The sequence below is a fragment of the Chrysemys picta genome, chromosome 9 (genome assembly GCF_011386835.1).
Source record: "Chrysemys picta bellii isolate R12L10 chromosome 9, ASM1138683v2, whole genome shotgun sequence".
In the NCBI taxonomy this organism is placed as follows: Eukaryota; Metazoa; Chordata; order Testudines; family Emydidae; genus Chrysemys; species Chrysemys picta.
The window spans coordinates 73214339-73241604 of NC_088799.1; the positions used below are offsets into that span (position 1 = coordinate 73214339).

Genomic DNA, 27266 nt, shown 5'->3' on the forward strand with positions numbered 1-27266 from the left:
AGTCCTGCACTTAGGACGGAAGAATCCCATGCACTGCTACAGACTAGGGACCGAATGGCTAGGTAGCAGTTCTGCAGAAAAGGACCTAGGGGTCACAGTGGACGAGAAGCTGGATATGAGTCAACAGTGTGCTCTTGTAGCCAAGAAGGCTAACGGCATTTTGGGCTGTATAAGTAGGGGCATTGCCAGCAGATCGAGGAACGTGATCATTCCCCTTTATTCAACATTGGTGAGGCCTCATCTGGAATACTGTGTCCAGTTTTGGGCCCCACAATACAAGAAGGATGTGGAAAAATTGGAAAGAGTCCAGCGGAGGGCAACAAAAATGATTAGGGGTCTGGAGCACATGACTTATGAGGAGAGGCTGAGGGAACTGGGATTGTTTAGCCACCAGAAGAGAAGAATGAGGAGGGATTTGATAGCAGCCTTCAACTACCTGAAGGGGGGTTCCAAAGAGGATGGAGCTTGGCTGTTCTCAGTGGTGGCAGATGACAGAACAAGGAGCAATGGTCTCAAATTGCAGTGGGGGAGGTCCAGGTTGGATATCAGGAAAAACTATTGTGACGTTGTGCAGTCTATATGGTTTTATAAAAATTTGATAATAAGTCAATATAATGTAACTGAGATAGTTTTAGAGAAAATACGGTAATAAGTGAATGTAACGTAACTGGGATCTGCTTCATGCAAAAGGTCTCTTGTAAGGTATCATTGCAAAGCTTATAATCTACTGAGTATGATCATCTGATTTGTATAAATGTACCACTCTTGTATCTAAAACTAGAAATATAAAATGTAACTCTGAGGGCCTATTGTAATTGTGTAAAGTGTGGACCATTAATGATGGTTTGGAATCTTGATGACTCCCATTGTCTGCAGATGGCTGTATTTACCTGTGAGTCTTCCTGTATGTGTGTGTGCTGGCAAGTGAGTAATGAAGTCTTGCAGTGACATGTGATCATGTCACCTGAACTGGAATCCATCTTTAACCTAGTGCTTTTCCAGTGAGGGGGGGTGGAAACCCAGAGAGACAAAGAGTTCCCGCCTTATGCAAAAGATATATAAATGGGGGAAGAGAACAGAGAGGGAGAGGAGCCATCATGAAGAATCCCCTAGCTACCACCTGAGCTGCAACAAGAGCTGTACCAGGGGAAAGAATTGTGCCCAGGCCTGGAAGGTGTCCAGTCTGAGAAAAACTTACTGAAACATCTCTGAGGGTGAGATTATCTGTATTTAGTTTGATTAGGCATAGATTTGCGCATTTTATTTTATTTTGCTTGGTGATTTACTTTGTTCTGTCTGTTACTACTTTGAACCACTTAAATCCTACTGTCTGTATTTAATAAAATCACTTTCTATTTAGTAATTCACTCAGAGTATGTATTAATACCTGGGGGAGCAAACAACTGTGCATATCTCTCTATCAGTGTTATAGAGGGCGAACAATTTATGAGTTTGCCCTGTATAAGCTTTATACAGGGTAAAACGGATTTATCTGGGTTTAGACCCCATTGGGAGTGGGCATCTGAGTGCTAAAGACAAGCGCGCTACTGTGAGCTGTTTTCGGGTAAACTTGCAGCTTTGGGACAAGTGGTTCAGACCCTGGGTCTGTGTCTGGAGCCAGACGGGAGTGTCTGGCTCAGCAAGACAGGGTGCTGGAGTCCTGAGCTGGCAGGGAAAACAGAAGCAGGGGTAGTCTTTGCACATCGGGTGGCAGCTCCCAAGGGGGTTTCTGTGATCCAACCCGTCACAACTATTTCACTAGGAGGGTGGTGAAACACTGGAATGCGTTACCTAGGGAAGTGGTGGAGTCTCCTTCCTTGGAGGTTTTTAAGGCCCGGCTTGACAAAGCCCTGGCTGGGATGATTTAGCTGGGAATTGGTCCTGCTTTGAGCAGTGGGTTGGACTAGATGACCTCTTGAGGTCCCTTCCAACTCTGATATTCTATGATTCTATGATTCTATGATTCGTTTTCTCTGCCTGATGACCAGGGAGGTCAGACAATTCAATACACACTCATTTCTCTAGGGCAGACTGGACTTATACGTTGCTAGCCAAACACACTTTAAGAAAGTAATTCCAGCACATATTTATACCTCTTCAGACAAACCCTGTACAGATATCACACAGTGATTTCAGGACCAGTATGTTACCGGTTTGTATATGATCCCTTACCTGACACCTCTTAGATACAGTTTATAACAACAGGGAGTTGGAGTACACGGGGCTGGTCAGACCATCTGAAGCTCACTACTAGGTACCAGGAAGCCCTTTGTCTTCTGGCATCGGAATGCTCTTAGTGTCACAAATCTGTAGACCAGTTAGGTCTGCGCAGATGGCTGTTAATGTAAGTTTACTTTTACAGCATGCTTTGAACACAATCTCTGATCCTGCAATGGGCTGTGTCTGTGCCTCATTAGTTCAGTAGGGCTTTGCACTGGCACAGAGGGTCACTCCTTGGGAGCTCATTACAGCATCAGAGCCATAATAAAATATTGTACCTGCCCTGAAGAACTTGCAGCTGCATGAGACACTGTAAACAGAGAACCCTACTGAAAGCATTATTGCTAATTATTACTTTGACTTAGTTTTTAATGAGAATTTGCAGTGCTTTATGGTGAGCCTGATCTTGCATTCCTAATATATGACTGACTATATAGGCAAATAAAGGATTGTGTCCAGAAGTTATAGCAGTAACACTATGATGTAGCTTGTTTTTAGCAAAAGTGTGAGATTTAATATTCCACCTCTGTATTTATCTAGCGAGCCAGACTTTTTCTGTCACTTATAAATTATTTTTTTCATTCCTGTCAATTTTTCTGCAGATTTAATGAAACACAAAGTACAGACAAGTATTTGTAGGTAATTTCCTTTTAATAAATCTTCCTTCAACTAATTAGTCTCAGCAACAATGAAGAACAGTGCAATAACTTAAAGTGAACAACATGGCAGGGACTCTAGATAAGAGTAGTATACAATGTTCCTCCAATTTCCAGAAACTGGAACAGGAAATACTTAGGTCTTTATAACTTAGTCACATCTGCCTAAACTTTGAAAAATGTGGGTTGAAACAGCCTACCAGGAAACCAAGAGAGAGAGTGTGTGTGTACACACACATTATTTTTCAGTAAGAAATGAGTGCCCACAACAAAATTTGGTTTTAAAGCATTAAAATTTTCCTTCACTGACACAGGGCAAAAAACCCAACACTGATCAGCTTTTTGCTTATTCTACAACCATATGGAAAATAAATGTGAGGGTCATGTTTTAGAACTCTGTAGGCCACATTTGTCCCAGAGACAGCACTTTGAGCATTTCTGGTCTAGTAGAAGCAAATGGGATTATAACAGATCAGAAATGTATGTAGATAATTTTAGCTCATCATGGCATATAGCAGCAGCAGATTCACATGCCTATGATGTAGCCATGGTGGTATGTAGAATGGACTTCCATCTTGAATGGTCCCTTGCAAGTCTCCTTCCTTTGGCAAGAGTCCATCTGGAAGGATTTAGGCTTCTTAAATCCCTGAAAGTTGCAACTTCCAAATTCACTGATGGCCACCCTCACTATCTTCCTTCAACCTCTGCTGTATAAATCTTTTGTAAAAGCATACCTTATTCTGCACGTTGGACCTGGCCCCAACATTGCAGTTGTCTTGTTCTGAACTGGTGCAAGACTGCAACTTGCCAGGATCATCTAAGTGTCTAATTTGTGACAAAATCAAAACACTGTATGTTAAGAATACACTGTAACTTTTGAGACTGGAAACTGTAATTTCCTCTCCTCATCTGTTTTCAACAGCCATGTTTCTGCTCCAAATAACAGTTTTGTCATTACCACCTCATTGAGTATTCATATCTTAGTTGTCACACAGACATCTTATTGCCCAAACGGAGGCCTCAGAAGATCTGAAATGTTATAGACACAAGGCCTATCGAAACAGGTGATTTCTTCCACTATAGAGACACGTCCAGTCAACTGACTGACTAGATACATAAACTATTCACCCATTCAAATAAGTATAAAAACCAGCTTGTGTATGTTTGAGTATATTTTGGACATTTTGCTATGAAACTTTGGAGACTTAGTTTACTAATTTCTCTGAAAAAGGTTGGTGATTTTATTAATTTATTTCTTCATGTGTGTTGAACATATTAATATGATCAGCATCGCATCAGAAGGCATAACTTGCATTTTCCTAAAGCTTGTGATAGTCTCTCCTTGTATCTCCATGAAGCTGTCTGAGAATAGCCAAAACAATTTGGATTACAGATAGTAACCTGAAGAACTACCTAGAGATTGTTCATAAGATGTTTCCTCTTCTGTAGATCTTCGGCTGCAACCCAATTTAAATGTTTAATACTCATTTTAATTTTAAGGGAAATGCAAAAAACAAACAAACAAAAACCTGTTGAATAATATGTTATTCAGTGGCGTCCAGCTGATACTCTGGGATGGAATAGATAAACCTACAGTGGCAAAGGTTAATGGTCTGTCTTTGAGACATTAACTGATTCCACACCTCCCTTACAATGCCATGCAACAACTTCAAGCCTGGAGAAAAGGCCCACGAGATGGAGATATTAAAAATGGAGGTAACCAACTTCCAAGCTGGGTTGCCCTGCAATAGTTTTCTTTTCCCTAATGTTCCACTGATTTTTTCTAATTAACATTTTATCTTGATTCAGTTATTTATTTTTACTGCTGTTTTGTCTAACTTGTTGTTGGCCTTTAAAAAAGAATACATGCGTAGTAGAACATAAGTAAAGCCAGATGGGAGTGAGGATACAAGAACCTTTTTTAACAGAGTAAATACTCCCAATGTATTATAATTTTGCAAAGAGGAAGTTTGTGAACATACCACAGAATTCTGAATCTTTAGAGATTCAGTCTTTCATCCACAAAATTTCAGTACTCTGAAGGCATTAACTTTGTAAAGAGTTTGGTATATGAAAGAGTTGTCATTCTGACAACCTTGAGACAAAAGGGGAAAATTCCCAAGAATTTATGATAAAAGAACATTAAGAAATTTGATGTAAATAAATAACACATGCATATTTATGTGTAAAATTTTACAAGTTTGACAAGATAGCAATGAAAACAAATAACTGAAACAATATAAGATGTTAATTAGGAAAAGAAAACGAAACTTCAAAACTTGAGCCATGGGATATTATAGTAGAAGATATCAGCCTTATTGGAAAAGGCTCTGCATCTTGTCCTTAGTTAAGATTAAGTACAATATCTATAAGAGTTGCTGGGTTTTGCCATGCTAGGAAACAAATACCATTGTTTGTTGAGGAATGAATATTTCCCCCTTCCATCTAAAATTGTTTTTTACTGAGAGTAATATTAATGAATGTCTACCATACCTTACCAAACCAGTTGTCTTCAAATTAAACTCATGTACAAGGTCAACATTCCTGTGTTACTAGTATAGTTACTTTTTAAAAAAAAAGTTCCATTAGAAATAGAATTCCAAATTGTTTTCAAAGTCTAAATCCTTGAAGACTAGTAGACAGGTAGACAGGATCAATATTGCCATATAAATACCTCCATTTGAAAGTTCTACAACATATTCCAGTAGTTTGTCCTTGTTATATGCCAAGTGATTCACTACTGTAAATATAAACAACATGTAATTAATAGCACCAATTTAAAATAGTCATTATAGCTTTAATCTTTACATCTTCAGAGTGTGATCCTGCATAATTTTTATATGAAAGCAATTTAAATGTGGGATGCAACAGCAACCATTAGTCCCAGCAGGTGAATTAGAACCATCATAAACTTTAATCTATTTTGAAAGCTAGTGCTGCACTTATCAGTTGGTGAAGCACAAAGAGCTGCAGTGGCATACATTCTCATTACTTACATTGCTGTAACAGACTATTTATATACACATCAAATTGAATGTATTAGTTTCTATACAGTAACAGATTTTAGCTTCTGGCAAATACCATTTTATGTGATACAACCCTCCTTCTCTCCCTCTTTCCCACCCACCAAACCCCATAATTTCTGCTGAGGTACAGTATATCCTGTTTTTCTGTAAGATGGGTGGACATCTCTTTGACCTTAGGCTTTAAACTAAATGTCTTTGTTCTACCTCAGTCTCTAATGATTAAGTTGCTTCACAGAAGCCACCCGTCATATAGTTTGCCATAATTGAGCCTCTCTAGTAGTCCTTGATCAGGAGCCTAAAGGACTAACCCACAGTAGCATGGAAATCAAATTGCCTCTTCATGCTACTCACGTTCTCCTGCACTTATAATATTCAGACTTTGGGGAGAAAAAGTGGTAAATTGCCTTGTGTCAAGCCACTGCAGTTTGTCAGTTTCAGTTGCCTTTTTTTTTTCTTTAGAACCAATTGCTTCCAATTATTATATCTCATTATGACAAAGTATTCCAGAATTGTTGCTAGATACCATGGCAGTCTTGACTCAATTAAACTGTATGAAGAAGGATCTTCACTTAATACTCCAATAAATTGAGCTTCTTCAGCACAGCCGATAATCCTTTATAATAGAGAACACATTGTAACTTACTGTCATGTAGGACCATATTCTCTTTTACACCACTGAAGTCAGGGTTGCACAATTGTAAGTAGAGAATTTGGCTTATTAAATATCAAGATATTTTCTCACATTAGTGCAGTAGAAAGTTAGTTGGAGCATTGTTGCACAGTGTCTTTAATATATTTATTAAAAAGATATTTTACAGGAACTTATTCTATGCTTTTCCACATTAATACGTTCATTAAATAAATACGATCTAGAACATGTTTGCTTGAGTCCTATATGAAAACAGAAAGCCTGAGACCAGAAGCTTCGTTTTAGGACTAATGAAATCAAGTATGTCATCAAAGTGGGAATGAAGTCTGAACCATCAAATCTTTTTAAATCACGCATGAAACTATGCTATGTACTGTTGAGCTTATCATCCTGGCACATCACTGCCTGCTTCACAAACTAAATCCATTTTGAAAGCTTTGCAGAGCTTATTTTCTCAACAGAAGACTCTTCATTAGATAATACCTTGGAGAGAGGCATTGCTTAAGAGCAATGCCCTACATTCCCCCAACAACTAAGCACTTGTCCCTGTTATTCTCTCAGACCTTATGGACTTCATTAAGTGTCAGTTGTTGCTGCTATATTGGTAGCACCAACAGTAAGCTAAGCATTCTATTTATGCAAAAGAAAGCATAGACACCATAAAACACACATTATTTTAAATACTGTGCTCGGGTAAGGTATATTACTTAGTTGCCCATTGGGATTGAGGGGATTTTTGTCCTTTCTTCCTCCCTGAATGCACTTCTTGAGAAAATTAATGTTCTCTTGCCCCCAACTCATTCCAAAAGGCACACAGTCAAATTAAAAAAAATCACACTTCTGTCTGATTTTTATAACCTATTCTTGTAGTTATTGACACTGTTTGCTGTAACTGAAAGGGATTGAAGAGAGACAATTTCTTTATTTTATTTTATTTTATTTTATTTTATTTACTTTGTACATTTGAAAGTACTTTGTGTAGTCAGTTTCACTGCTCTGCTCTCTCTCTATAAATTAGTCTTACCAGCTCATGTGGGTTTTTCAGACAGCAAAAGGAAAGGAAAACAGTTAAAATGGGAAATGTTGGCTGTATTTCCTCAAAAAATTGGTTGGGGGACTTAGGAACAGATGTAGACAGATACTAAGTAAATACATTTGAGATAATTTAAACTCATTTTTTTTAAAATTGAGTAAATATCTACTTGTATCCCTTTACATTCTCTAGTGGCCGATATCAAAAGAGGGAACAAGATTATATGACAGCTTTTCTTTCTCTCTCTAACCTCAAGGCAATATTTTAGTATGCAAAATATCTCGTATCACACATTAGTTGTACAGTACCATGGTACAGAAGATTCTCTGGAGTGATCCCTCTAAATATATGATTCACAGCCACAGTCAGAGCTTCCTCAGCTTGAACTAACTCAAAAAACAGAACTCTGAAACCATTATTTCAATTAACCAGAGGTAATAAATCTTAATGCTTGGGTCAGAATTCCAGAATGGTCATCACCTTCACAGAAAGCCAATATACTTAGTAAGACGCAAGGAGTTCACCAGTCCGGAATGGACTATGCCTAAGAGAACCCTGGGTTATCCCTGGGCAGGCTCCCTGAGAATTCTTCAATTTCCTGTGTATTACAAAGAAATTGAACCATGTTCAGATTTAAGACTAGATAGGGATCTCCTAGTATCTTTGGTACTCAGCAGAGAGTGGACTTCTACATAGCACTTCCTCTTTGATACTCCTGAGACAGCATTGATGTCTGGAAGAATACATATTAGCCTAGCCCATTGTCCTTTGGATCTGGCCTAGTATCAGACTTTTACACCCAGTTTGCTTGAAGGAGAGCTCAGTGGGTTTGAAGATCTGTGGAACAGTATCAAAGGGCAACACAGAGGGTTCCCATTTAGGTTTGGAAGGGCTACTAGTAGAAACTTGACATGATCAAACAAATATGTGCATATCTTTGTTTTGTTTTACCATGTGTGATGTACAAAAGAAGCTATTCCAACAGAGATGCTGTCATTTACACCTAAGATGGACCACCCTTAAGATCTTTCCTATGCACCCCATGGGGAAACTGTGTTCTCTATTAACTACACCAGTGGTGAAGGTGAACTAAGTTATTGATGAAGATTCATATATGAAAGGGACTGTTGATATTCTAAAGTAGAACTCTGAAATGTCAGACCCTGAAACTTTTGTAAATTACACAATGGAACTATACCACTAAAAGTTTATTTTTTGGTATTTTTTCAGATTGCTATGGGAACAGTAAATATTCTGAATTTGCTTTTGTCCCCAGATAATTTAATGTAAGTCTTACAGGTACATCTTTCCTGATGATTTTCATTTTTACTTTTATTTTTTAACCGAAGGGATATAATATGTGTTCAGTGTCATTTGGGGCATGGGAAAAGATATGAATTTAATTTTAGCCTAGCAAGGGTTTGTTTTATCATGTGCAGTCCTTTAGAGTAATTTGCAGGCCAGTTACAATCACACTAGTATTTCACAGCCCTTAATACAATGATTTCCTTTATATTTGTTTGGGTGGGAAAAACTGGAAGTGTGTTGGTGAAATGAATGTATCATCTAAGGCCCTATTGAGCCATTGCACTCTGGGCCCTGATGTTCTTCCCCAATAGGACTTCCTGAAGGAAAAAATGGAGTTGTAGCAGATTTTTGTTTTAATTTTAAATGGTGACAAGTTGAGGTTCTGTAGTTAACAAAAACATCTGTATTTCAATTGATTTAATGCAATTATTTCCAGAATGTTGACTAGTGTTAAGAAAATGAAGTTTGCCTTGTCCATTCTTGAACTGGCATATACCGATTGTTTTTAATGCTGACATTAGAGTTTTGTTCCATTTTCAATTACTCTTGTGCAAAATAATTGTCCGAATACTTATGGTACATAGGCAAGTTTCTTTCCTTAATCTTTGACTTCTTGCTTAGCTTTTCAAACTATTGTTGGGAGCATTCTGTTCCTTTCCATGCTATCTCATACCACAACGATAACCTGCCTAGTCCCCTTCAGGCCTGCCAAGTCTCAAGGTTTCGCTGTGTGACACATGGATTCCACGTCACTCACACAGTCACTCACTGAAACCAGTATCCGTGACCTGCTGCTCTGTTCCTTAAAAGACCTCTGGACTGTTACGGTCTGTCTCTTCCCCAGCTGCTCTGCTGCTTCTGCATGTGAGATCAGCCACTAGGGCAACAGAGTGGCTAGGGAAAAAGAGAACAGATTGGCACATTGCACCAGCAGCCTTTGGTGAATCAACTGATCCAATAAAATATGGACTGGAATACATCTGATTTATGTACCGTTCTCTACTAATGCTTATAGTGAGGTGGCTGTTCCAGGTTATACAAGTATATTTGATCAAGCATACCTAGAAAGATAAGAAGTTTCATATCTATTGCTTACTGACTCTTTGGGCCTGATAAATTCAAAATTGAGAGTCCAGTTTGCATGCATTATTAACAGGGTCAGTAACTGTAGTTCAAAAAGGAATGCTTGTTCTTAAAAATCTGTTTCTTCTATTTTATATAATAATATTCTAAAATCACCAAGTTATGATCTACTCCTCTTTCCCTGTCTTCCAAATTAGTGATGCACTCAAAAAAACTCAGGTAGATTCTTCAGACATCTTTTAATCAAGAAATATTGTAAACTGTCAGGTGATAATTAAAGGTGAACCCCAGATCCACCAAAACAAAGGAGCACCAAATTTGCTTATAAATTTGCTGAAAGTTTTCAGTTACACCATTTCCAAAGCCTGCCTATGTACATATATACGTGTGTGTGTGTGTGTGTGTGTGTGTGTGTGTGTGTGTGTAACACTGACATTCTAAAATGAGTACTTATGTTGCAGTAGAGGACTCTGAAGTATAATTTTTTCAAATTGAATTTCTAAATTGTCACTCTTGTTTTTGATTGACAACCAATATTTCCCACACAACTCAAGACATTTAGAAAACCAGTTACTATGAAAGTCTCTAGTGCTGGCTTTCCTGCTTCCTTTCTTTGAGAAACCTAAGTCGTATATCATTTTGGCCTAGTTTTTATTCCACTTTTGTGTTCTAATTTTTAAACTATCTGCTGAAGTATGATCATAAAGCTTTTTATAGTTTCACTTACCTGCCCCAGGAAAATTTATCATAATCTTGAGAATATGACCTTCAGATTCTCTCATGAATACTGAGGCAAAGTACTTATTTAATTCAAGCGCTCCGCAAAATCAAATTCAACTGTCACTATCTTCTTGGAGTTCTTGAACTCCAATCTTCTTCCTGGCTTGCCTTCTTGATATGTGCTATATGTGTAAAGAAAAATACATGCCTAAGTGCAAAGGCAAAATGTGTGTGAAAATGCACGTCTATTTTGTGTCTAGTCATTGAGCATATAAACACAGTAATTTTCCATACAGTTTAGGTGCACAATTAAGTTTTTAAATTACAGATGTGCAATACAATTTCTCAAAATTATCTCTCATTGTTATGGTATAATCATATTTCCCATTCACTGCTTTTCCTTATGTTTTCACTTTTTAAAACTCATTTTGTCCCCATATGTTGTTTACAAAAACATTTATTTTTTCATATATGTCCATTCATTCATAATTGTTGAAATGATCTGGCTATGAAATGTTCACATGCTGTGATGGCTGCATCTATTTGCTTTTCATTATTACCATTGAGACTAGTCACCTTAATTGAAACGGTATTATTTCTGAACCATGATGGATGATGTAACTACAATAAATGGGGGGATGATGCATATTCTTTCAAGAAGAGTGTCAGAAAAGTTTGTGGAAACTAGGCTGACAGAATTAGGGGATTTTTTAAATGATACATTCAATGTCCTCCTTTCTAGGCCACTGGGATCTTGCCTGACCTCCACTTCTAGAAAAAAACAAATTGTTTCTTTAAAGGTGGAAGTGCCCACATACACAAGGCAGATTTATATATACCAGTTTTAACCAATGTGTGTCCACAAGGAAAGTTGCACTGGTTTAAATCAGGGGTACTCAAACTGGGGGTTGGGACCCCTCAGGGGGTCATGAGGTTATTACATGGGGGGGGTGCGAGCTGTCAACCTCCACCCCAAACCCCACTTTGCCTCCAGCATTTATAAATCTGTTAAATATATTTTTAAAAAGTGTTTTTAATTTATAAGGGGGGTCACACTCAGAGTCTTGCTATGTGAAAGGGGTCACCAATAGAAAAGTTTGAGAGCCACTGGTTTAAATAAATCACTTTAACACACCTGATTTAAACTGGTGCAGCTTTTTAGGTTAAAAAAAGGTATAAAAATCTTGTTTACATTAGACAAAGTTGTGGGTCATTGGGTGCTAATCAGATGAGCTGATGCCTTGGTTCCCCCAAATTGACTTAATAAGGAGAGAGAGACAGAGTCAGCAAGATCAAAAGTCTCAATATGTCTGAACTTACATTTAGCAGGCAGACTGCACAGAAGAAAAACTAGTAGTGCTGTCGGACCTTTTTCACACTCATGTTGATGATGTTGCATTCGATTACAGAATAGTTCTATTAATCTGAATCCTTATATCTGTTACATCTGCAAATGGAATGGTCCCATTTTCCACATATATACACACCCACCAAAATATTTTGCTGCACATTTCTCTAGTGGGGAATCACTTTGTATTCCCTTGAACATCTGTACTCTGCTGTAGAAGTGTTTGCCTAGTTGAACAAGGTAGGCCCCTGGGTACTAGTCTGTGCAGTAGTGGAATCAAGCATAGCTATTCTGCTGAGCACAGTATCTGGACCAAAATGTATGCCTCACTTCTAGGGGAAACATTAATCTGTTCTGCATATAGATTTAGAAATAGCTCTATTTTTATTTTAGAGGATGTTTGTGGGAATCTCAGCTGCATAACAAAGTGGTTGTACAGTAAAGTTGATATTTACCCCTCTGTAGAGAACCTTAATGCAATACAGAGGTTCATAGACCTTGTGAATTTTACCCTAGATAAATTTCTTACATCTGTCTTCCCTCCCAAAGAAAGCTAGTTGTTATATACATTTTATTAATAGCACCCCTTCCTTCTTTAAAGTTTAGATGGTAACTTCACTGGTGCTAAAACATTAATGAATTACATTGCTACATTTATTTTCCCAGTAAAATAGACATTTTTATTAAGTGTAGATTTTTTCCCATTGGCATGAAAGATGTATTGTGGGCATTGTATGTTTATACAACATAACATTGCCATCTTCATCTTTGTTTTTTAATAACTTCCATCACAGTCTCTTGTTGCCTTGTGGAGTATGTAAAATTGTCTCAACACTTCCCTTCCCCCCTCAAAAAAATTAGGTAGTACATTTTTAATTAAAGTTTCCTTGACATTTTAAGGACACTGAATATCTTTGTCATTTACACAACAGATAACAAAGTAATCCAATTTTCTGGACTCCCACAAATTATCCCTTCAAAGAATACAGCCCTGGCTTCCCATGTTTTAAATAAGCATTACCCTTAGCCTAGCAACCACTGTCAATTACTAATCTTTTATTATTGGCTCCAGGGAAAGATTAAAAGAAAAGCTGAAACATAGCTGACAGTTTGGTTATCGCATCTGGAGTAAATGAAAAGCATGGCCTGAATCCATCAAGGAAGATTAGGTAAATGTGAGAAAATTACTGATGTCCTTTTACGCATGTAAATTCAAGCTGGTTCAAAAATTGAGGTATCTAACTTTTTACAGCCCCCTTCTATTGCTTATTTCACATAGGAGTAATGTAGGAGATGATAAAGGTAAAGGCAATAATTCCTTCCCATCGGTGAAACAATTGTAATAACATTGCTTTACTACTCACCTCAAGAGAGACATGAAAATGCCAACAGTATATAAACTGTAGTTACTCTTAACCGACACATGACAAAGGGAATGGTTTAAAGTGGTGCTGGTTATGTTTCTTAAAATGTGGTTAAATGAAATAATTAGACATGATAGAAAAACTCTTAATGTTTATACAGTTTTGACTGTTGAATCATTCTACATCGGGGTAGGCAACCTATGGAACGCATGCCAAAGGCGGCATGCGAGCTGGTTTTCAGTGGCGCTCACACTGCCCAGGTCCTGGCTACTGGTCTGGGGGGCTCTGCATTTTAATTTAATTTTAAATGAAGCTTCTTAAACATTTTAAAAACCTTATTTACTTTACTTTACTTTACTAGTTTAGTTATATATTATAGACTTCTAGAAAGAGACCTTCTAAAAACGTTAAACTGTTACTGGCACGCAAATTAGAGTGACTAAATTAAGACTCGGCACACCACTTCTGAAAGGTTGCTGACCCCTGTTCTACATGTTGAATTATTTCCACAATTATTTGGTAAAATGGCATATGATATGTGAAAAAAAAGTGTTTGCAAAATGTCATAAGTAGAAAATCAGATCTCTTGAACTGCACGCATAAGTAATGCTTAAATTGTTTGGGGAAAAAATTAACATTCAGGTTTTGGGTCTAGATTTCTAGCTAGCAGCTGTGAAAGTTTAAGGATACTATGGCTCATCGACACATTGATCTGGCACATGCTATCTGGGAATACTATTAAATTAATGGTGGAAACACTGTCATGGCCCAGTAAATGGAACCCTGAGGTACACACCCTATGCACCCGTCATTCTTACTGTTCTTATCAACACAACTACAAATTTAAGTACTAGAAAAAATGTACAACCAAGTAATGACATGGCTACTAAGATGGTGGGAAATGGTTATCCAAATTGTTTGAGTACTGTTTTTCCAATAAAAAATGTAATATAAGGTAGTGATATGCAAAAATAGATAACCCCTTATGGGATCTTGCATCCAGAACGAGTTACCATGAGCTGCTATTTCCATTAGAAGAAGTAAATGTGATTATTTGAATCATGAAGCATTAATGGTTGAATGCAATCTCTCAGTAAAGGTCCCATTAACCTATGTCACTACTGTGATGTTATATTAAACTTGCTGTGGTACTATAATAAAGGCATTGCCTTTGTTTTTAATAACAGATATTTCAAAATTACTTATTAATTTTTAGAAGGTCAGCTTAGCTGGTGTTTTGAAATACATTTCTTATGAGATCAAGGAAAAATCATTGTTTAGCAAGCCTACTGTGAATTAAGCTCATAAGACAGGTGATATGTTATAAACGTATAGAAAAGGGTCCTTTACTCAGTTCTGGTGAGCATCGAGGTTGGCTGGAAAGCAGTGGTTCTGACTTCTGAGATTTTTCACTTCAGTGTGCAAGCTGCATGCAGTGTGCATTTTCTTGGTTTAGATATATATACTTAAATTCTGTCAGGAATTTGATTTTGGGGGGGAGGGGAGACCCACAAAGAACATAAATAAATAAATTACTTTGAGCTGTAGCACAGCTGTAATGAGTTCTTTTGTTGTATACAATTTTTTAAGGGATAATAAAATTAAATTCTTTTTTTACAACAGAAATACATCAGAGAGAATTGTCCATTGCATTATCTCCCAATTTAATAAACTTCAAAAGTTTAGATGACATGACTTCAGTTATGCTTACAAAAAGATATACTGTAGAATTAATGGAGGTCATCTTTCCATCTAAGCATTGTAGCTAAGTAGGAATCAAATATGAATGACAGAAATTTTGATCCAAGAGGAATCCGATTCAAGAAATCCCCCAAATGGATTTAGATCCTTTCTAAAAGCTTATCTTTCTGATTTTTTTTCCAGAACTTAAAAGAACTTTAAGTTGATAATAAGACCTGCAGATTCTGTCTGTCAAAGATGAATGCATGTCAGAAACATTGTATAACCTGAACTACTGAGGTTATTCCAGTATTTTATGGAAGATGTACCTAAACATCAGAAATAAATATGTTTTAGCTGTTATTTATCTTTCATTTATTCATCATGAATCAAAGCCTGGTGCATTTCAGGGGGTTTTGTTCTTGATTTTTTAGGTAAATCCATATTCTTTAACTGGAGGGACTCTTAGGAAAAAGGGCTGTAATTCATATTTTTTAATCCTTTCAGAAACATCTTTATCTCAAAGGGATTTAGTGAGGCTTTTACGTTACCTTGTCCTGCTTCTTAAAGTTTTCTGATAGACTAGTCTGAATTTCAGAGAAAATTAATGCAGCAAAGCTACATTGTGTCCATTATATTGCGGTCATAGGAGGTCCTAGCACAGGGGTCGGCAACCTTTCAGAAGTGGTGTGCTGAGTCTTCATTTATTCACTCTAATTTAAGGTTTCGCGTGCCAGTAATACATGTTAACATTTTTAGAAGGTCTCTTTCTATAAGTCTATAATATATAACTAAACTATTGTTGTATGTAAAGTATATAAGTTTTTTAAAATGTTTAAGAAGCTTCATTTAAAATTAAATTAAAATGCAGACTCCCCCGGACCGGTGGCCAGGACCCGGGCAGTGTGATTGCTACTGAAAATCAGCTAGCCTGCCGCCTTCGGCATGCGTGCCATAGGTTGCCTACCCCTGTCCTAGCAGAAGACTACATAATGATGATTCATTTTCTCTAACATAACCTTAACTTGAAGGTGGTAGATGCTTACAGAGAGTTTCCCTAAATGTTGCTGAGCAGACTGACTTTTCATTTAAATATTAAGAACAGATATTTGTTGTTGTTGTTTTGGTAGGGAAGTAATGACACATCATTGCACAGTCATCTGTTGAGTGTTCTGTGACTTTCACTTCAAAAAGCTCATGCTCTTGCAGATTAGTTGTATCAGTAGCTAACCAATTTTGAACCAGACACAATTATGTGAAAGACTGTGATGTCAGTAAAATAAATAAATCTTAAATATCCCTGTGAGCTAGAAAGAGGTTTCAAGAAACATGGTTTAAAAAAGCCACAAATAGATTTAACAGTAATATGAATAGAAATAAATGGGTGTACACACATATCTACACACACACTTTTTGAAAGCTTAAAAATCCTGGGCGCAGAACTAGACAGAGTCCAGAACAAGAGTTAATATGTCAAGTTCACAAGTGAGATGTGTATGTGTAAAACCCATTATATTGTTTCAGTTAATGAAGTGGGTTCTTTGATGCCATCTCTTCCTGGAAGAGAAGCACATCAGTGGAAATGTACCTGTGTTTAAACAAAGGTATGTTTAGTTATGTAATCAGAAAGAGGCAAAAATAGGTGTACTGACAATGGGTGCATATTGTCCTTAAAGATGTCCAGACTCTGAGCAGCTCTAAATACTTTCTGTTTAGTGGGACCTCTGCCAAGTCTCATTGCCCACTTTCTCTTTGATATTCAGATTAAGTGCCTTAGCATGACTTTGAGGCATCTGTCTCTAGAGCAGCCAGGTCTACCCAAGTTGTCTGTGACAGGCAGGCTTGTTTATTAGTTGATTACTATGACACTTTTTGGGGTTATCCAAGGAGTTTGGGGTGAACCATTGCCATGTTCTACATAGCAGAGGCATGTCTACAATCACCAGGGGGAAAGCCACCCCAATTACTGGCAGTTGGCAACACAAGCACTCCATGTTCCAAAGACTCTGCTCTTTCCCAATGCAGGCTAGCAATCTACATACCCCACTTTGTTACACATGAGTGCCCAGTCCCTTGTCTTCTGGACACCTGTAATGTACACTGATCCACTGCCTCCAGGGATGCAGTGCACCCCAGTTCACCACTCTTCCTAGCACAAGGCATTGTGACATTACCTAGGGGGTACAACCTGGACTGTTGAAAGCTGTGTCCCTTCAATTCTCCAACGTGGGATGTTTTTTACATTGTTTTGCTATGAGAGCAACCACTCCTGATCAGCCAACACACAGCCTCCATCATGTAAATCACTCCTAGCTATACTGTATCAGTGCTATAGCCAGTCACTGATGAATTACTTTACAGATAAACACCAGCAAATTCCCAGTCCCAGACTTCCCCCAGAAATGTGTGTCTTGTACTGCCCAGTACCCTCCCGGACAGTACAAGCATATATAAAGTCTGTCATTTCTAAAATACAAAATGATATGCACAAATCTTATCTCAAGTGTATTTTCCCAAACACACTGGGTTTAGATAAAACAAGTTTGTTTAATTACAGAAAGATAGATTTTAAGTGATTATAAGTAATGAGGCACAAAAGTCATAATTAGTTACAAGTGAATAAAAGGTAATATGCATCTAATACTGAACTTAACAAGCTAAATTAATTCTAAGCAAAGGTTTCAGCCAGACCGCTCCCCGAGTTCAATGTTGATTTCCTTGTCCTTCAGGCGGTGTTGATTTCATGAGTAGAGATGAAGGGAGAGATCATTTGGGGCATCTCTTACCCATTTTTATATCTTTTCATCCTCTTTGAGAATCATCTCCACCTGGGGTTGAGGAGACAGTCTGTGGGATGGGAACTTCCAGCTGTTTCTTTGCCAAGATGTATATTTCTTGCTCACAAGCTTTTTTCTGCCAAAGAATGGCAGCTTAACCAGGTGATAGTCCATTTGATTTTGTTGACACCTGGCTGAGATGTCTGTTTGCCTTTTTTCTTTGAGGAACTAGTTTGTGCCTTCTTTTCTAAACTTGGAATGCCTCAGTAATAATATACAGTAGAATCTTTATCTACAGTGTTGCCACACATTTTACAGGACAATAATGATCACATTAGGTTTTCAAATAACTCACAAGGCATACTTTGTACCAAATCCTTTAATAGTTTTGTACAAGGATAAATATAAGGATACAGACTTTCAGATGTTATGGTAAAACTACACTGAACTTTAATAACAGAAGTTGAGATACAGATTGTAATAAAAGCAAGCAAGGTACAGTGGCTTGGAAACATAAGATTAGAGGTAAAAAAATAAAATAAAACACAAACTATGACCTATACTTGCTAACAGCTTACTTTCCTGTCTAATAAGATATTTCTCACTCAGTGGTCAATCCTTACAGCACTTGTCCAGTTCAGAAAGCTGGGATCTACTTTTCATGAGACCACCCCACTGGCAGACTCTCTCCTTTGTAACAGATAACAACTTGGGCCATTTCTTCTGCTCTTACAGTTACAAGCTATTGTCTTTTAGCCCAGGTTTCCCTTCTTCAGAGAACTCCCTTGGATTCATTTGTCTTTGTCAGTGCTCAAGCGTGCACCTGATCCAGACAGTAAACAAAGTGCTGGCTCTACAGATGTCAATTATTCTAATGTTGATTGCTAACCCTGAGACCCCACTTCACTTCAGGTGACAAGTCTCACTTCAACAGTTTTGCAGCCTAACTTTTTACATTCAATATATCTTAAACTATTAACATCTCACAATAAACTTGACAATCAATTAATTCTTAGCTTTCGGTGGAGACTGTATACAACCACCTTCAGTGAAATATTCAGAAGATGGCCAGAACAGATAATACACCTGCCTGGGCATGTCTGTTTCACAGTTATCTTTTCCCTTATATCCTGTAAATTCTTAGGTTCTATTGTATGGTTTGGCAGCTTTGCACTGCTCTGGTGATACAAAGCACCTATAAACCAAATTTAATTGGCTAGTGTGCTCTCTCTGCATGTATTGCTTTGGTGAACCAGTGATGAATTTGGTTAACTGGCTATTTTTAACAGTGTAATCTATTTTTTTTTTAATTTTGATACTGCATATCTTTAGAATCAGTACAATTCTTTTGAGTTTCTTGTTCAGTGTTTGAAATTTATAATAGCTTTTAAAAATTAAAGAAAATCCTAAACAAAAAAGTGTTAAGGTGGAGTGATGGTGTTGAGCAAGGTGTATCAGTAACTTAAAGGTTAAAAAAATGTGCACAACAGTTGTAATTATTCCAAAAGGAAATATTATAACCTAGGAATTCATCTGATGTTACAGTTAAGGTATGTTACAATAAGAAATAAACCGTTATGTCATCAAAACTATGCCCTGCAGTGATTCCATGAGGGGAAAATATATACATAAATTGTAATGGCTTTAAAAATAAGTTTAATCTAATGTGGGAACATAAACGTTGAAATGCCTTTAATTATAATTGCATGGTTATTGCATGTTATCACTATAGAAGATTTATGCTCTGGAGCTTCTTGAGCCTATGAAGTTTATTTGTCTTTATAAAAGTTTAAAAAAGAGAAAATCTGGCCCAAATCAGTGTTCTTAATGGTTTGTTCCCCTCTCCCTCCCCTGACCTCCAAAGCATGTCATTTTCCAAAATTTTCCTCACTGAATCTCCTTCAAAATACAATAATCTTTCCTTTGATCTTCAATATCACCCTACAAAAAATGAAGTTAAAATACCTTCATCTTAATTCTGAACAGGCTTTATAAGTGGGGGGCTCTAGTTTGATTGAGTTAATTTGAGTGTTTTCTTCACATTGCCACTATTTTTTATGTATAGGTTTACTGGGTTTGTGTTCATAAGACCTCCTCTTTTCCACTCCCGCCCCCCCATTGGCTGGAATTGGTAAGGTCCCCACAAGGGGATTGCTGAAGGGACCTGGATGAAAAGGGGGGGAGCTGGTGGAAGCTCCCCACCTAGAATTGGAGGGTCCCGGCAGTGGGTGTGCTGGAGGGACATAATCAGAAAGGGCGGGTGGGGGGCTGAAAAAAGTACTCACTCCCCACCCCTGCGGTGAATTGTGGGGGTTTTCACCTGCACTGCGCATTTTATCCGCTGGGTGAGTCACAGACATCTAATAATAAAGTTGCAGATTGATTAAACCCATATCTAATGTCTCCTGTCATTCTTTCGGCATAGCCAGACAATTTTGTCTCTGTCACTCTCAAACATCCCCCAGGGAAGTTTTGTCCTCTCAGCTGTAGCCACTTGGAAATTCTTGATCCCAGGAGTGTCTCACTGTCTCTTTGAAACTGTTTCTTAAATACCAGGATTTCTTTGTTTCATTTAGACTTTGCATTAAGTGATGACTTCACAAATAAGGCTTTTTGGTAAATAAAAAATGACTAATAAATATCTATTTTACTGGCTTTTAAAATGTATGGACTTTTTTCAAACTGAAAAAAAAATCTCTTAAATACTAATGCTCCTGTTTTTGCTCAACCTTCTTTTCTACCTCTGGTAACATTTTTGATACTTCATGTCAGGTGATGGTATTATAGAACTCACAAAGAGAATGGCACTAAAAACAGAAAAGGAGGCTGGATCAACAGAGATTAGGGGAGATGAAGGGTAGCATACATTCCACTACCTTATCAGTATTAACAAAGTACCTTGCAAAAGCAAAATTAACTGGATATTTATTAAGATGCAAATACAGTCAGATAAGAATAGCAAGCAGGTGTCAGAGCGTATTGTGGGGAAAGGGCAGTAATAGCATCCATGTAACCAGGATTGCTCAGGAAGGAAACAAAAGGGAGTTAGTCAAAGAAAGCAAGAAGGTACAAATACAAAGTGGAGATTACTGAAGCAATCAGTCATGCCTGGTAGGCACAGCCCTGGGTTGGTTTCAGAGCGTAGCAATAGGAAGCACTTTGTTTCCCAGAGCTCCCAAGCATGCCAAGACAGCACTTCTACTATCTTCACCCCATCGTATGAGGTATGGCTTGCCCTCCATTTTGTGCCCAATCTACTCCTCTGGCCAGTGCATGGAATGCCACAACTATGGCTCTGTCTCTTAACCAGTACCTTTCATGCGCTCTCCGCACTTCCCCAGGGAGAAGTGTGGCACTGCAATTTTTCCTGGCTTTATGTGGATTGTGCAAGGTGAGTGAAGACTCCTTGGACAATCACCTACAATCCACATGTGTGTAAAGGCCAGGCAGAATCATCCCCTAAATGAAATTGTATTTGGTTTTTCATAATTGATTCTGTGTTTTGTATAGATGCTTAAGGTGATAATAGATCTATAGCTAAATTGAATATCCAAAATACATAGACATTACAATATATGTACACTTAGTCACATGTTAGTGTAATTCATCTCACTTAATATGAACATAAATCTTTAAATCCTTACTTGGATTAACCCCTGTGGTAGTGGTGTTTGCGTAAGAATTGCATAAATTGGCCTTTGTTATTTGTCCGTAAATTACAAACTGATATTTGTAAAGTATTTCTTGTATTATCATGTTCCATAGATAGTTGAATATGTTGCACTATTTAATCAAACTTCTATCTTTTTGAAAATAAAGTCATGTATCACAACCAGACTTTTGTTTCACTTTCTATATGACCAGTAATGAAAAAGGGGAAAATGTGCTATTAGAACAGTGGAGACTGCAAATGCATTTTGCATACGGGCACCAAGTCATCATCACAATTTATGGTCACTATTAACATGAGATTAATTTCAATCTGTATTATAGAAGCACAAGAAACTATATTCCATAACCAATTCCATGAGCCACCTGGTTCCCCAATTAATTATTTAAAAATATTGAAATTGTAATGTATTAGGTAAAAGTAAGTGAAAATGAGTATGGAGAGTTACAGCTCATTTAATTTTGGATAAAACTATCTATCTCAAAGGCAGGCTAAAGTACATTGAAATCTAATTTGCTTATTACTGTAACAAATTATATATTGAAAGAAACGTAGAGACCAATGTCATACCCAATTGCTAAGTCAGTTAATGCTGATCAGAGGTACCACTAAGCTTTTCAAAAAATGTCCTTTTTTAAAAAAAAAAAAGAAGGTGTAAAAATAAACTTACAAAATCCCTGGTAACCCAAATCTAAGTGTATAGTTTAACGAAGTAAAATATCAAACATTGCTGAGTATAGTCATTTACAGGCTCACCTTCCCTATTCCATTTCCTTCATACTCATTCTGTAAGAGATTTTTTTCATTAATCAGTTTTGAGTACAATTTCATTTTATGAATGTCTGTAGGCTGAGGATATCTTGGTAGTGGTTGACTATTCATCTGTATAGCGCATGTATGTAGCGAAGTAAAGGTGGCATGCAAAGCATTGGTTTTATGCATATGTATCTTCTGTATTAACTGTGATCCTTCATCACACTAAACTCTGCTGTCTCCCTGTAAACAAATAATAATCATGTGAGAGCCTGTATGAGTTATGATTGTTTTCCTTTTGAGTGGGATTAATTTAATAAATAGCAGTTGCTTTTATTTATGTTCACACCGGGAACTGCAATTAATGTTTATATCATGCTGATGTAATTATAAAGCTTCCTTCATTTATTTTATTATAGTAAACTGCTGCTGAGGAGAGCTGCATGTAAGCCGGCGGCATTCAGATCAAATGAGGCATTCCATAAATGGTGTGATGATGTTGGCTAGTCACCATCAAGCTAAACACTACTTAATGTTTACCAAAGATTGCCATAGATTCAGAAGACTGGGGAATACCTCTTGGAATGATCAGTCTGACCTCTGCATTTTGCAGGTATATTCCCTACTTCATTGCTAATGGTTTTCTAACCTCCAACAGCATCCTGTTACATTGTCCTCATCCAAGAGAGTTTACAGAAAATCCTCAACAAGTGTGCCAAAAGGTGTCAGCTCCAGAGATTATGCAAGGCATTCTACTGGGCAGAAACAATGAGCAGCTGCTCTCCATAGACTGCTACCCTTGGGAAATTGTACATTTTCTAACTGAAATACACTTGGGGGTGTAGGTACTTTTCACAGAACCATTAACTCTCCCTCCACACCTCACTGCATCCATATACTAGTTTGGGAAGGGCACAGGCACAGAAGGATAGCAGTAGTAACACTCCCTCAAGTTTCAGAGTAGCAGCCGTGTTAGTCTGTATCCGCAAAAAGAACAGGAGTACTTGTGGCACCTTAGAGACTAACACATTTATTAGAGCATAAGCTTTCGTGGGCTACAGCCTCTAAGGTGCCACAAGTACTCTTGTTCTTTTTAGTCCCTCAAGTGATGCTGCTGCAATGGGGAGTGAAATACAGGAAGCACCATGGAAGGAGGGAGAAAAGCATGTGTAGTTGACCCTGAGCATTTGGCGCTAGAAATTGGTTTCCACAGAGAGTCTAAGGGTGCACTAAATACCCCAGGTGCACCTCCTCTCCTTTACTCCCTGAGATTAGAAATGGATGCATAGGAATTATGGAAGAAAAGCCTAGAGGATTTTCCTGTAGCCTTTCTCCTTTTCTACAGAAGAAGTCTCTCTGGCCCAGTGAATATGCTATGAAATGGAAAATGTGAACAATTTTTACTGTTCATATTGTACTTTCATACTCTAAATTCTGCTTTGGTGCTAATTATACTAACATTTTTCCTCCTCCTCAGGAAATGTGAAACAGCTTAAGTAGTTGAAAAAGTTTGAATTTTAAAAAGTTACATTAATTGTAAATTGCTGCAAAGTAACTTGGTGTTCTGATCAATGTTAGAATATAGAGCCTGACAGAGGGCAAAGACAAATGTATTTGTTTTTCAGTTACCATGCTGATTGTGGTTGTATGAGGATATTAGAATTTGGGGGGAAAAGTGAACTGGCATGGAAATGAGTTTGATTTGGTCTGGTTTACTTACATATATAATGCTTAGTTAATGCACATTATTCAGGGTGTTTAGTTGGAATAGTTTAATCGGGATGTTTAGTGGGTTTACCTTGGTTCAAGTGGCTTAGCAAAGCTGTATTCTGATAGCTTACTGTGTCTGCAATAGTTGGTGTATGAATTGCACCTTTTTTAGAGAATGTGCCATGGAAATTATCTAACTACAATGTTCTAAGCAACAGAGGGTCCTCTGTTGCTTTTTACAGATTCAGGCTAACACGGCTACCCCTCTGATACAATGTTCTATTCATTCATATGATAGATGTTACTGTGTGGTAGCACAGATTGTTGTTATGAAACAAATCTCTGAATTACAGAGGGCAGGGAGCGAAAAAACATTAGAGACTTACCGACTGAGGGCTTTTCCTCTTAGGTTAGGTCTACATTGCAAAAAAAAGGTGTGTCCTTAACTTGGGTTAGCTAACTTGCATTGGCTAACGCGGGTTAAAATAGCAGTGAAGAAACTTGGATGAATAGATCAAATTCAACCCCAGATTCCCCTATAGTCTTGCACTTGAGCTGCTAACCCAAATTAGAAGTTGAGTTGCTGTGTCATTGGTGCTATTTTAATCTAAGGGCTTGGCTACACTTGTAAGTTAGAGCACATTAAATCAGCCCCGGGTGCCCTAACTCCTGAGCTGTCCACACAGGCAAGGCACGTCGAGCACCCGGACTCCGTGGCTAGAGAACTCCTGGTAAACCACCTTCACAAGAAGCATACAGCTTGCTGCGACCTGTCTGGAGCACCACGGTGACAAAGTGGACACCCTGGTCTATTAATGCACTCTGATCGTCCTGAAGGAAGTGTCCCACACTGCCCGTTCTAGCCACTCTGGTCATCATCTTGAAGTCTTCTGCCCTGCCCACAGGTGACCAACCATCAGACCCGCCCTTTAAATTCTCTGGGAATTTTGAAAGTCCCCTTCCTGTTTGCTCAGCTCGGCATGGAGTGCTCTCAGTGCATCTTTCCAGGTGACCATGCCTCCACGCACCAGGTGATCCCCAGTATGGAGCAATGGCGAGGTGCTGGACCTCATCAGTGTTTGGGTGGAGGAAGCTGTCCAGTCCCAGCTGTGCACCAGCTGTAGGAATTACGATACCTATGGGTAGATATCAAGGGACAGGATGGAAAGGGGCCATGACTGGGATGCACTGCAGTGCAGGATTAAAGTGAAGGAGATGTGGAACACCTACCACAAAGTGTGGGAGGCAAACTGCCGCTCTGGTGCTGCTCCCACGTCCTTCCAGTTCTACAAAGAGCTGGACGAGATACTTGGAGGCAGCCCCACTTCCACTCCAAAGAGCACCATGGACACTTCAAAGGCCGGGACAGCCCAGAGTACAACAAGGCAGGAGGAGGAAAGCGGGAGCGAGGTGCTGAGGAGGAGGGGAACCAGAGCCAAAGGAAAAGCATGGCATCCCTCGATGCATGCAGCCAGGAGCTGTTTTCAAGCCAGGAGGAAGGTAGCCAGTCACAGCGGACGGTGCTTGGGGAAGAACAAATAGCAGATGGGGTGCCCAGTAAGCGGCTTTTATTTTGAGAAGGGAGTTGTTGGGTGCAGGCTGTTGGGGCAAGGAGGGATGCAGAAAGAAAGGTTAGGGCTGCGTGCATGCCTAGATGCAGAATAGGGCATTGATGTGCTCTCTCACATCGTGGTAATCGGCCTCAGTGATCTCATCGAAGGTCTCATGCAGAAGCTGGGCAATCCACTTGTGCAGGTTCCTTGGCAGAGCTACTGTGCTCCTTGTCCCAGTAAGGCTAACATATCCATGCCACTGTACTGTATCGGGCGGGGGGACACAGGCCAGGTCAGAAACCGCATTGTTGCAGAAGACCCTCCCTTGCTTCCCAGATCACCCTCAGCAGCGAGATATCTTCCAGGATGAACCCATCCTGTGGAAAACATGGAAAGTGTTCCATGACTATAGGGGCCCTCTGCAGCTGTTGGCTCTCCCCAAGGCACAGGACCCCAAAGAACAGTACGACCCTGGAACAATGAGTCTCCCTTACCCCTGTGGTTACTCACCGTTTCAGAGGTCGTATGGGTTATGTGTGCTTGCCTTGGGACAGGCAGTTTGTGCTATTGTGTGCGCTGTCCTTGTCTATAAGTTCGGCCAAATCATTGCTCTGTCTAGTGTTAACAATGCTGCCTCTGTTAAATGTTGCATTTTGGCTTTACAGATGCAATGTTGAGATCCAAGTCATCCTTGTTATCAACAGCCGAAAGACTGCAAAGACTCAGGAAGCGGCTGCAAAGAAGCAAGGAGGAGCTCCTGCATGAAGTCATGCAGCAGTCCCTTACTGAAAATAAAAAAGTACAGGAGTGGCAGGAGATCGAAAGGAGGGTCCCCCTGGAGAATGTGGATCACCAGCAACAAACCATGGAACAGCTTCTGAGCATTATGGAGCATCAAGTGGACTCGATGTAGGCACTCATAGCACTGCATATGGAGCAGACCTGCGCCCGCCCCACCCCTGCAGCCCCAAACTCTTTCCCTTGTGTCCCCATGTCACTGCCAACCCACTTACCTCAACTTCCGGTTTCTTATTGCCACCAGCTGCCTCCAACACCTTTAGCTTTACTGCCCAGCCCTGCAAACTACAATCCTTACCCACTGCACTCAACCCCCATCACCATGCACTTTAGCCAGCCTGCAGTGCAGCACTCATTGCACGGCACTCCAGACAGGATGGCTGAGTATGATAACAGGACATACATAAATCTGTGATTTTTCTGTTCCCCACCCTGCCCCCTTCCCTCCACCCACACACCACAGATGTGGTGTTTCTCCAGCAGTTGTGTTTCTTTTCAATAAATGATTTTGTTTTTGTTTTTGGAAACATTCTTTATTACATTAAGTAAAAGACAGCATAGTCCTGGAAAGCAACAGGCACTGCTAGTCAGTGCATCATACGTAGCAAACACAGATGCCTACTAGCATTGGAACCACTGCACTTCACTCCCGTGCAGGGCACCAAAAATTACTGGTGGCTTTCAGCATCTAATTGCTCCCTCAAGGCATCCCCAATCCTTACAGCCCCACGCTGGGTTGCTCTAATAGCCCTGGTCTCTGGCTGTTCAAATTCAGCCTCCAAGCATTCAACCCCAGCAGTCCATGCCTGAGTGAAGCTTTCACCCTTCCCTTCACAAATATCATGGAAGGTACAGCACGCGGCTATAACCGTAGGGATGTTAAAAGCAACGGAGGGTCCTGTGGCACCTTTGAGACTA

The 27266-nt window shown here is 38.9% G+C and overlaps 1 long non-coding RNA gene across 1 annotated transcript; it reads left to right on the plus strand.

The window, feature by feature from the left end:
• Positions 1-22712: 22712 nt before the first annotated feature.
• Positions 22713-26948, plus strand: LOC101940694 (uncharacterized). Its single transcript, XR_255028.5, has 3 exons — positions 22713-22900; positions 24684-24902; positions 26216-26948. It is a non-coding gene; the product is annotated as an uncharacterized LOC101940694 (long non-coding RNA).
• Positions 26949-27266: the final 318 nt, after the last annotated feature.